Raw genomic sequence first — 13,134 nt, forward strand, 5'->3', positions numbered from 1 at the left:
GCAATAAAGCACAAGAATACAATAACATTAAAAATGCACCAGCTATCTGACTTAGCACCAAGTTTGATACATGATTTTTGATGAATGTAGAGGCTAAGCATGCCCAACTTGAGAAAAGCAGCAGTTCCAGGCCAGCAGATCAGACCCATCAGAATTGAGAGAGGCATAAATTGGGGCCATTCCTGAGATTAATAAAATTGCCAAATTTTCAAAAAAAAATTATAAATCCATTTATATCTATTTATCTATCCATAATTCCATTATATCAACTGTTTTATTTATACACTCTAATTTAGCATAAATTTTAGGCTCAAATAGTAAATCCTGGCTCATTACTGCTTCATTTTTACATAAAGTATATAAATCTATTAAAACTCATTTTCCAGAGTAGAATTGTGCACTCATCTAGGATAAAACCCTTGAATTGAAGAACACAGAATGCCAGGAAATTGCTCTCTTACGCAGTTATTAATTTAACTTTAAGACTTCAGGTGTATCAGCACATTTTAAATGATAATCTACAGTCCCAAAGATGCACAACACTTCTGTGTCTCTTGTTCTGATATGATGAGAAATGAATAAGGTAGAATTGACTTTAATAGCTAAATGTGACTGGGGATTTGTCAGGAACCAGCATCAGGGGAGATTTATTATGCCTTTTTGAGACTAAAGAAGAGCAAAACTCAGCATTTCCAAAAATTGCACAAATACATTTTTAAAGTTAGTATATTAATAAAATATATTTTAAATGGTGACAAAGTTTTCTTTCAAAAGAACTCATAAAATCCAGTAGCAAATCTCATAATAAAATGCACAAAATACTGATGCCTTCATCAAATAAACTGTCATCTCTAATATCACTGGGTGATAGATGGAAAAAAACATGCACATTCACTATTGATTTAAGACACTAAGCTACTTTCGAGATCATTTGGCATTTTGTGATAAATCATACCTATCAGGTCTCCTGAACCATTTGTTTGTTTGTCTGATTGTTTTCTGAGACCATCAGCTAGCAGATATTTGAAGAGTTTCTACTCTTGGGAATGAGATCACAGTCACTGCCTCAAACTGAGTCTTTCTAGCAGATCATTCATTTCTCTTCCTATGACTTTGTGCAAGCCACTTCTCTGATTATCAATTTTTTACGCTCTAAGGGAAGCCAGTATTTCTTGTTCTGAAAACCTCACAAATGTGTGAAGCACAGAATGGCTGTTTACTATAAAAAATATCATTATAAAAGTAAAAATAGTATGAACATTAAACTATTATAATTGTGAAAAATCTGCTTGGTCCACAGTTTTCTTTATATTATCTAGGTATTTTTAATCAATTAGATCCTCCACTACCTTCATTTCAGCCTAGCTTTCTATGCCACTAAGCTAAGAGAACATAATCAGTGCTTTATAGCAACTACAAATGTGTGTCACCTAGACTTCCAGTGATACAAAAACAGCAGAAGACAAAAGTAGTCTATAAATTCTTCTAATTTGATCTCCTTTTATTTGTCATTGCTCACAGATTTAATTTTAGTGCATATGCATGCCAATAGCTCTTTCACTAGCAGCTCTAATGCACTGCAAACTTATATGTATATCCCCCAAAAGCTTATCCCATACTATTTTTTTTAATCTTTCTCTTAAGGTTTAGGATTTTTTAAAAAGAAGCTTATGTTAGTAGACCAGAAGCAAAAATATCCTTTCTTAGGAAATGTGGAAAGACAACAAACATGATGCAAGGATTTTCCCAGAACTCTCTGGCCTCACACGGATAATTCACCCTTGCCAAGGGGGCTGTGCCAGCATTTTCAATAGGTAAACAATCTTCTTTCTGCTGAGCTGCTAACACCTACATAAACTACAGCCACTGTCTGAACTAGGTACCATAATCAATGGAGGAAAAAAATAAGTCATATTTTATTTCAAGGAAGTACAATGCACCAAAAAAGCACCACACAGATGGTGCATAATTGTATATCGAAAGAAGAATGTCCAATTATGATCCTGATATAGGCTAGAGGAAGATTCAAGAAATCTTCAAGAAAAATACAATGCATTTTTGTATGTATTTAAATATATAATTTACATTGATGCTTATTAAAAATAAAGACCCTACCTCCCGTCTTCTCCCACTGAATCAGGAATTCTGATAGGAGTCCTGAAAAACTATCTTAAAACTGACTCAAATGCAGCTGATCTACAGGCAGGCATTTGGAAACTGCCAAACTATGTGATTAAGTTGCATATATTCCTCAAACACACCATAGCTGAAAAAAAATCCAGTCTCCTAACCCCTGAACTTTTTCTTTTTCATGGAACATTTCCAGGTACTCAAGATGCTTATAGAGATATCATTTTTATCCATGCACAGTGACCTATCCTTAGAAAGACATCAAGCAGGTTTACCTCAGGCTTAATTGCTGTGCTGATCCCAACACTTCTTCCTTTAACCAGACACCCTTTGCTGTTATTTTTGTTCCAGAAATGCAAATTAACAAGTAAAAATTGTCTCAATAAAGGATCTGGGACAAAGAGGCTACTATACATTTGGCTATAGTGGTATAAAGATGCTACTAATCCCCCTCTAAATGACAAATATAAAAAACTGTTCAATATTACCATTAAAAACTATTTGGGGGGCCCTTGAATTCAACCAAATAAAAATATATTAAAGAACATTAAAGCATAGTTAACTGATACAGTTTTACATAGTAACAGAGAAAATGTGTGGACTTTTTGTCATGTGGTTCAGACTCCCAACTCAGTTGTTGAGAATGATTTTAAAAGGGCAGAGGATGGGAAAACTAGCAACACTATTGCTAGAGGGACTAGACATGGTTTTAAGCAAGGGACATAAACCAGTGGAGATATTGTCAGTAAATGTAGCAAACTGAGTAGGAAACAATTGGGAAAACCTTAACATCTGCTAGCTTGAACTTTCCATCCAAGATGGGGTGTTAGGTGATCCCCTGAAAAAATTCAACATGAAGATTCTTGAAATAAAACACCAGAAAACCCATGGCAAGCTCTTCCTACTTTCCTGGCTGACTGGGGAATAAGTACATGTGAAAAGAGACAGATATCTCAGCTGAAAGTGAAAGCCAAGGGAAGCTTGATAATTGGCTAAACTTGCAATATGTTTGCAAACCCACACTGAAACTGGCAGAGAGTAGAAGCCTGACAGGTTCAATGTGTCTGAACAGAGATATAAGTGCTTAGAAATCACATAAAGGAAATAGGAAAGGGGAGGATTTCACAGTTTAAGTCTATACCTTATATAAAATAAAAAGAAAGAAAATGTGATAGAGAATGAGAGAAGAAAATTCAAAATTCAATTTTGCTACAATATCATATCTATAATTTCCATTTTTAACAAAAAAATTGAGACATGCAAAGAAATAGGAAATTGTGATCTATATTAAGGACAAAGAAGTGTGTGCCTTGCTTTTACAAATAAGCTCCTTTATTAAAGGAAATCATATTGAAAGAAGCAAAGGGAAAATGATGACTATGGCTCAATAAATAGAGAATCTCAATAGAATAGAGAAACTAGGCAAAAGAAACAAAGTAAAACCTAGATTTGAAAAGAACTAAAACTGAAAGTACACATTCACTAACTCAACATCAGACTTGAAACTAACAAATCAGTAAATGTAGATAGACCAATAGAGATACGATATCTGAAGAAAGAAAAAAGTTGCATATGAGAGTGTCAAGGACTGTGAGAGTACGTCATGTATGCCAACATAATTGTAACGGAAGTCCCAGAAGGAGAATAGAAATAACGAGTAGAAAAAAAAAAAGTATGTGAAGAAGTAATGCTTAAATCCTGAAAATAACTGTAAAACATTAAGCCACCCAGTCAAGAAACTCAATGAACTCCAAGTAGAATTACACAAAGATTTCAGCATCTAGATACAAAAGGCTCAAACTCTGAAAGACAAAGTGAAGAGAAAATCTTAAAATTAGGAGAGAGACTGGTCCATTGGAATATGCTGGGGGAGGAAGCCCCAGTAATTAGTCAATTACCAAAAACTCCTTTGAGCAGGTAATAACTGTCTGAAGAAATAACATTCAGAAACATTCAAAACTTGATGAAAGACATAAAGCTACACATTTAAGAATCTCAACAAATTCCAAGCAAATATGTTTAAACAGATCTAAACAGAAATACATTATCATCAATGGACAGATGCATTAACAAACAACAAACTGTGCTATACATGAATATCATTCAGCCATAAGTAGATAAAAATACTGATAAATGCTACTACTTGGATATCTTGGAGAATATTATGCTACCCAAAAGAAGCCAGAGAGTAAAGGTACACATTTATGATTTGTCTTATAGGATACATCCAAAATATGCAAATTTGTAGTGACAGAAAGCAGATAAAGTTACCTGGGTATAGGAATAAGGGAAATAGAGAGTAACTATATAATGGATGCAGTGTATTTTATTGGGTGATAACCTTATTGTAGAACATTGTGAATAAACCAACTATCACTTAAGTAATTAAGTAATAAGTCATACTACTCTCATTCCTTTATATATATCTCAAAAATTTTGTTGAAAACTGAGCAACAATTTTAAAAATAATATAATTTATATCATGTAGTTATGCAATACATGTGACAATAATTGCACCTCACTGTTGGTAGTTGGAATAACTGTCGAATGTTTCATCAGAATTAACTCAGTGTTAATTTTATGTAGATTGTGATAAATTAAATGTACATTTTAAATCTCAAAGCAATCAGTAAGGAAATAGCTAAAAATATACAGTTAAATATCAATTAAGAATTGAAGTGGTACATGGAAATAATTATATGCCACAAAAATATAAAATTAGAAATAGAGGAAAAATGAGATAACATGTATAAAAAATACACACCAAAAATTTATATGTAAAACCAAGCATAACAAAATATATGTTAAATGGAATGGACTAAATACATTAAACAGAAGCCAAAGATTCCCACACTGAATAAAAAGCTAGATCCAGCTATATGTTTTCTACAAGTCATGTATTTCATATTCAATGAAGCACATAGGTTGAAATGTTAAAGATTAAAATGATATATCATACAAATATTAACCATAGAGAATTGGAGTGGCTAAATTCATATCAGAGAAAGACTCTGAAATAAAACAAATTACTAGAGAAAAATCAAAAATACACTACATAATATAAGAGTCAATACAATAAGATATAAAAATTTTACGTGTACCCAAGCATAACACAATGAACGACAGAAATGAAGACAAGGTAGACTATTAAAAAATGTGAATTGTAGATAGTAACACCACTCTCTCAGTAATTGATAGAAAAAATAATAAAAAATTACTAAGGATAAAGAAGTTTTGAAGATTACTATTAATCAAATTGTTTATATAAATATATACATATGTGTGGATATGTATATATAGTATGTGTGCTGTGTATATATATGCTACATATTGCTGCCATGTATATGTGTGTGTATATATATATACACTTACATATAATTTATATATTTATATTTATATGTCTATATATATTTATATATGCCCACGTGTATTATATATATGGGTATGCATGTATGTATATATTCATACACACATAACTATATCACATACATATATGTATATATATATATTTCTGTATATATATATATATTATATATATACACACACATACACACATACATATACCAAAAATTACTGTAAGAATTTGAAAACAATTAATCTGCTATTGTTTTGGGATACACACGCACAAACACACAAACACTTATGGTCAGAAAATAACAGCAAATCAAGTTTAAAGAAAGAAAAAAGATAGTAAAAATAAATGAAGTAGAAAATACAAAGGGAATAAAAAAATGATTGAAATTTAAAGTTGCTTCTTTGAAAATATCAACAGTTGATAAAACTTTGGTTAGACTAGCCAAGAAAAAAGGAGAGAGAAGAGGCATATTAGCAAATCAGAAATACATTACCTACAGTTGTCATAGGAATTAAAATCTATAAGCAAATATTACAAAAACATCTTCATGTCAACAAAAAAACACAACTTTGTTGAAACGCATATAGTCCTAGAAAAACACAAACTATCATAATGGCTCAAGAAGATATAGAAAATCTTAATAGACCTATAACAAATAAATTAATTAAATAATCAACTAAAAATCATTTCCCCCAAAAAATTCCAGGCCTATATGTCTTCATTGATGAATTCATCAAATACTCAATGAAGAAACAATATTGATATTGAATGAAAATTTCCAGAAAACAGAGTGGGAGAAAGTACCACTCAACTTATCTAATCAAGCCAGTGTTAATCTGATACAAAAGCCAGATGTAAATAATGCAAAATTCATGAAATGGTATGTATTTAAAATGTGCATTGTATATATCAATTATTCCTCAATAAAGCTGTTAAATATAATTTATAGATAGATGTCATAGTTAACTTCAATGCTAACAAAAAGATGAAATAAATGAACAAAGAAAAAAATTTTAGAGTATAGATCAATGTCCATCAGGAACTTAGATTCAAAAATCAGTAAGAAAATATTAGGAAACCAACTTCATAAACACATAATACAATTTATCGCAATGTCCAAAGGGACTTTATCTAAGGAATGTAAAATCAGTTTAATATTTGAAAGCCAATTAATGTAATAAGCTGTATTAACAGTAAAAAACAGATAACAACTACATGATTATCTGAAGAAGACACAAAAATCTGAAATCTCATGACACAAATTCTCACCAAACTAATAATAGAAGAGTGTTTTTTCAACTGGATAAAGAGGACCTATAAAAATCCTTCAGTGAATATCACATTTTAAAAGGAAGGAAGAAAGGAATAAATGAAGAAAGAAAGCAAAGGAAAACAGTGGATGAAGAAACAAATGAAACAAGAGCCTGAAATTCCTTGCAACTACAGTTTAAAGGTTTTTTTTTTTTTTTTGCCATGGTTTATTCCCTCTACAATGACACAAATTTTTTTATCCTGAAAAAAAAAAACCCACAAAAAATAAAAAATAATATAATAGCTGTATTTCTATCATCTATAAGAAAAACAGAGATGAAGGAGATATTTAGGGTCAACAGAGACGTTCGTTTCAATCTTGATTTTATCTACATATCACTACATAGCAGTTCCCACTCTGGCCCAAGTGGATCAGCAGATGTCTCTGTAGTGTCCAACAGCAGGTTCAATCTCAAGCCCAGCACAGTGAGTTAAAGTATCCAACGTTGCCACTGCGGCTTGGATCTGATCCCTTGCCTGGGAACTCCATAGTCCATGTGGCAGCCAAAAAAGAAAAATAAATAATAATAATAAATAATAAATAAATAAATATCACCACATAGAGTTCATGATTCCAAAAATGGACAGAAATGAGTAACTTCTGTCATTTGTTTTACCATTAATTCAATCATTTCTTTAAAGTTACCCCATAGTACTATGCTCACCACACCCTGGTGGTCTAGCGATTAGGATTAGCTGCTTTCAAGCACCATGCTACTATGCTTAATATTGGTGACACAAAGTAAATTCAATAATATTCTTCAAGCTTTGTTGTTCACAAGTTGGGAAAAGAAAGAAGAGGAAGAAGAAAGGAAATGGAAAGAAGGGAAACAAACAAATAGGAATAAAAAGGAAAAAGAAAAAAAATTGTTGACAACTTACTACCTTCCAGGCTGTTTATACTTTGTATATTCATATGCTTTAATTAATTTGACATATTTAATCTCCAATAGTGTGTTCTAAATTAAATTATTAATAATTTTCTAATATTTCAGATTTGAAGAAACAGGCTCAAAGTGATTATAAAACAATCTGATTAGTGTTAGATGCCACCACTCTTTTCCAGAGAAGAGGCTTATTTTCCAGATATAAATGGTATCCTGTAAACCTAATGCTAATAGAAGAATTACCAAATATTTTATATATTAATATAAAAGACATTGATCAAAACACTGTGGAAATGCAGAGGATAAAGCCACTAACTGTGGAAACATAGTAGAGATCTCTCCTGAGGGCACTTAGGGAAGAATGCCTTGATCACCAAAAACGAACAATCTTAGACAAATAGCCATTCAACAAATCCTTATCCCAGTGACTGGGTGTAGGTTCTTACCACATTAGGTGCAGAGAACAGATTAAAGGAAAAGATATACGCAATACCTGACCTTGTGGAATTTGGAGCTTTTAGTCTGTAGCTATGATAAATAACTATAACAAAAAGGGGAAAGAAAAAAGGAAACAGAAAGATGTGTAACATACTGTTGGAGCAGGGGCCCTAATCTGATATAAGGGGGTGGGGAAAATGTTTTAACAGAAAGAAGCAAATCTTCACTCAGTCTTAAGGATTAATAAGAATTAGTTAAATTGAAAGACCCTCAAGGGCTAACAAGAAGAATATGCCAGACCAGGGAAGACAAGTGAAAAGCCAAAGAAGTGACAGGTAACAAAATAAAATAAACATGTGAATAAAACCCTTTTGATTATAATATATTTTTATAAATGTAAATATTTAAATCATAATATTCCACAATAACGTATGTCATATGGTGTGGTAGTTAACAAAATCATTCACTCTTAACACTACCTTCTGAAGAAGATGTACTATATTAATATTTGTGACATTGAGAAATTCCTATTAGCTTTAGAGTTATCCAGAGCTCAGTAATATATTTGATGAAGCTTTCTTACATATAAAGAGAAAAAACTAATCAACAGTTTGGGTAAAGATGGAGAGGTACTAGTAATTGTGCTAAGTATAAATTATAACTTGTTTCCTCTACCAAAATTAAGTCATCACTGGAGAGCTAATTTTTTGTTCTTTAAACTCATATTTATTATTTACTGGAAAATATTCAGTACTGGGAGCCAAGACATCTGGATTCTCATTTATGGCTTTGACATTTAATTCAACCTCCTGGTACTTTGATTTTTTTGTTGTTGCTGTTTGGTTTTTGATCTATTCAATCAATATCTGGTTTACCTATCTCAAAAAAGGTTATTTTGTGTGAAGTACATGTTCTATTTTTTCTTCCATTTCTACTTTGGACTCTCATCATGCCAAGCTTAGATAATTGTAATGGTTTTCCATGTTCTTAAGTTCTTCACCCTTTCTTTGATGGATTCAAATTATGGCATTGTGACAACTACATATCTATTTACCTACTTATTTAATATTTCTAAATCCTACACCGGATCCTACTGACTATAGAGTAATGCTTACACAACTCTGTCTATATTTAAGTATGTCTCTTCATATCCAACAAACCACTGTTCTCACATAACAGGAAGTCTCTGCATTAGTCAGAGTATTTCATCGCTCAGCTGAGAACATATCATAAATATGACGGCTTTCACAAGGACCTGAATTACCTTCTTTGTCTTCCTCACCTATACAAGCCCTACCTATTGTTCAACGTCCAACTCCAGTCAACCTTCTGCTAACCTTCATGACAGTCCTTTTAAACCACCGCAATCCATAATCTGTTCTTTCCCTGAGGGCCAAGAATACTTATTAACTAATACATTTGATTAAGTTAATTTAAATAATGAGTTCTAGTAATTTCTTGGGCTAAACCCCCAGTAAATTTTAAGCTCCCTACGGCCAGAGTCATGTCATGTTTCCTTCTAAATCATTTACAACTCTAAGTGCTGACCACATATAAAATCAATAAAATTTGAGATAATTATATTAGGCAAAATTGGCTTAGGTTAGAGAAAGTTAGGAGACATGGCACAATGACTTTTTCCCTCCAGAACAGGTCACATCATGTCTATAGATCTGCATGAAAGAGAGGTGAATAACTAGGCAAACCAAGGTCATTTCTTTCAATAGCTAAAAGTATTGCCCTAATTCCCTATGCTGTTAGGGCAAACTAAAATAAATCCCAGGCTCTTTTATTTTTGATCAAGTAAAAGACTTTTAAATACCTATTTTCTCAAGTAGACCATCTATAATCAAGAAAGGTGGAAAAGTTTCTACGTATCTGCCCTTTGAAGACAACAAGCTCAAGTTTTTCAAATTAGCAATTAGAAGTGTTTTCTTCTTGATGAACAGCAGCATGCTACAGTACTATCTGTGAAGGGAGGATCCTAATTCAGACTCTCCCCTGACATATAAAATAAAAGAATTTTGTTCTTACAAAGGTCTGATTTTAGAAGCTTAATCACATATTCTAAACTCACCCTTAAAACATTTTAAATGTCACCACTAAAAAGAATGTAAATAAAAATGCAATTGAATCAGTATTTTATATACTAGCAACAATTAAACTTTAATAAAACCAGTCAGGCAAACAAAAACTAATAAAAATTCCAATGTACTTATATTGAAATTTTAACTTAAGGAAGTTTATTGTTAATGTTCTGTATTTCAGGTACTGTTTGTTGATTTTATCTGTACTATATTGTTTAACTTACTCTTTCCAAGGAAACTGTTAGCTAGGCATTATTACTTCTATTTGTAGATGATTAACTGAAATTTAGATTTGATAAGAAACTTGTCCAAAATCATGATATTAAAAAGAAGCAAGATTCAAATCCAGGTCATCTATCCCAAGAATATTCTTGTCATTATACTAGTTAACATATAAATGATTATTGCTATTATTAAAAGGGTATTATTTTAATATGTTTCCTATAAGTTGATAATTCCAATACCATATTAATCTTAACAAAAATGCAGTTCATAAAGGTACTGAATCTAGAATGTTACATTTAAGATTAATGAAAATTATGAAACATTTCTTCTTCTCTGACACTCCTGATTTTCACTAAAATCTTGTTCCCAAAATGTATTGGTCACAAAACACTGCATTATTTTCCATATATTTAATATTGGGGGATTATTTTCTTTTATGGTGGCAGAAATTTAAAAGCATTCCTGTAGCTCACCAATATATAATCTGAAAATATCAGAAGTTTGCCAGAGAAAGTATATGAAGGAATTTTAGGTTCTCTAGCATTTTTTAAAATGTGACTACAAAACATAAATGGGCTTCTTTATTTCATAAATTGAAAAACTCAGTGACTCATATACAGAGTAACTAGAACAGATGTGATTTGTTTTAGCCAGGAACTAAAATTCTACTATTCTATGATTAATGTTCAGTTGTCTCCTTTGTGTTTTTGTGCTATTTTTTACAGTAAGATTGTTCAGATTTAAAAACTCGAGTTCACAACCTTGGTAGAATCGATTCCTCCAACTTTGTTAATCATAGATAATGTTCAAACCACTAAATCTAATGCACTTTTGTATTTGCATATTCCCCCAAAATACTCAGTATTTAGTCTTGTCCTTAATTTTGATAAGAATCAGTAGATGCACCAACACTACATTGGAAAATTCAGATTCATCTGCATCCAGTTTCATATCAAGATTCATAAAAAAAGAGTAGAACACTTTGAATACTACTACTTTATGAGTCTGAGTGCAAAAATAAATAAGATGAGTAAATTTCAGGTGATTCTTTTTGGAAGGAGAATGTGGTAGGAAGAAGAATAAACAGTTTAAAAAGTGTGGTAGGTCAAATGATAACACCCCCATGCTCCTCAAAAAATAAAAATAAAAATATGTTCCCTGGAAAATGTGTCCCTGATTTTATTTGGAAGAAGAAAGTTTGTTGATGTAGTTATATTATTGATCTCAGATGAGCAGGCTTCTAAGAGAAGAGGAGAAACAGACATAGAGGGAAAGACTAGGTGAAAATGGAAGCAGAAATGAGAGTTGTGCTCCCACAAACCAAGGAATCTCTGGAACTACCAGAAAATGGAAGAGACAAGGAACACATTTCCCTATCACCCTTACAATACCTTAATTTTGGATTAATGATTTCTAGAAATTTGAAAGAATAAATATATGATGTCTTTATCCCCCAAATGTGTGGCAATTTGTTGGGGTAGCCACAGAAAATTAATACCAAAGTAACAGATTATTTAAATTATTATTTACAAATTCATGATGTTTTACATTCTTTTTTTTTTCTGTTTTTTTCTTTTTAGGGCTACACCCAGGGAATATGGAAGTTTCCAGGCTAGGGGTCTAATTAGAGCTACAGCTTCCAGCCTATACCACAGCCACAGTCACGTGGGATCTGAGACGTGTCTGCAACCTACACCACAGCTCAGGGCAATGCCAGATACTTAACCCACTGAGCAAGGCCGGAATCAAAACTTCGTCCTCATAGATGCTAAACAGATTCATTTCTGATGAGCCACGATAGGAACTCCATATTCATTTTAGATTTAGTGCATTTGATAGACTAGATAACCTCAAAATAATCTTTAAAAGAGCAAAACAAGTGTATAAACCAATAATTTAGGTAGTAAAATTACTTTAATATTAGGTTTTTCTAGTTTATTTCCCCAATATAAATTCATGAATATATAGAGAATAAAATTTAATCTTTAGCAACTGGAAATCCAAACTATTTCAAGAATTAGGATAATTAACTACAGGCCTAGAAATAAATTTAAGTTGCCACACACACATATATATTTACATATATATATATATATATATATAAATATACACACATACATGCAATTGTTTGATGTTGAGGGGTGGGAGGAAGACATGCCTCAGTAGTGGCTACACCAATGTGGTTGAATACTTACTCTTTATTTACTTACCACAGAGTGCAGTAATTCTTACACACAATTGAATGCATACCAGATTAACATAATTGTTTAATATCATTTAAAAAGGTAAAATTTATACATAAGTATGTTTTCAGTGACATCACATACTATTCCTATAGAAGAACCATGGCATTTAGAGAATAGTTCTCTGCTCAAAACTTAAAATCACCTAGACTTCAAAGAGACAATTGCACTCTCATGTTCATTATAGCATTATTCACGACAGTCAAGATACACAAACAACCTATGTGTTCACCAATGGATAAAAGCATAAAGAAATTGTGGTATCTCACACACACACACACACACACACACCATGTTATATTATTCAGATTTAAGAAAGAGATCCTAACATATACAATAACATGAATGAACTTGAAAGGCATTACCCCACATAAGATAAGCCAGATACAGAAAGAAAAAAATATTTCATATATAGAATCTAAAAAAGTCAAATTATAGAAGCAGGGATGTATAACAGC

The sequence above is a fragment of the Phacochoerus africanus genome, chromosome 16 (assembly GCF_016906955.1).
Source record: "Phacochoerus africanus isolate WHEZ1 chromosome 16, ROS_Pafr_v1, whole genome shotgun sequence".
Taxonomy (NCBI): domain Eukaryota; kingdom Metazoa; phylum Chordata; class Mammalia; order Artiodactyla; family Suidae; genus Phacochoerus; species Phacochoerus africanus.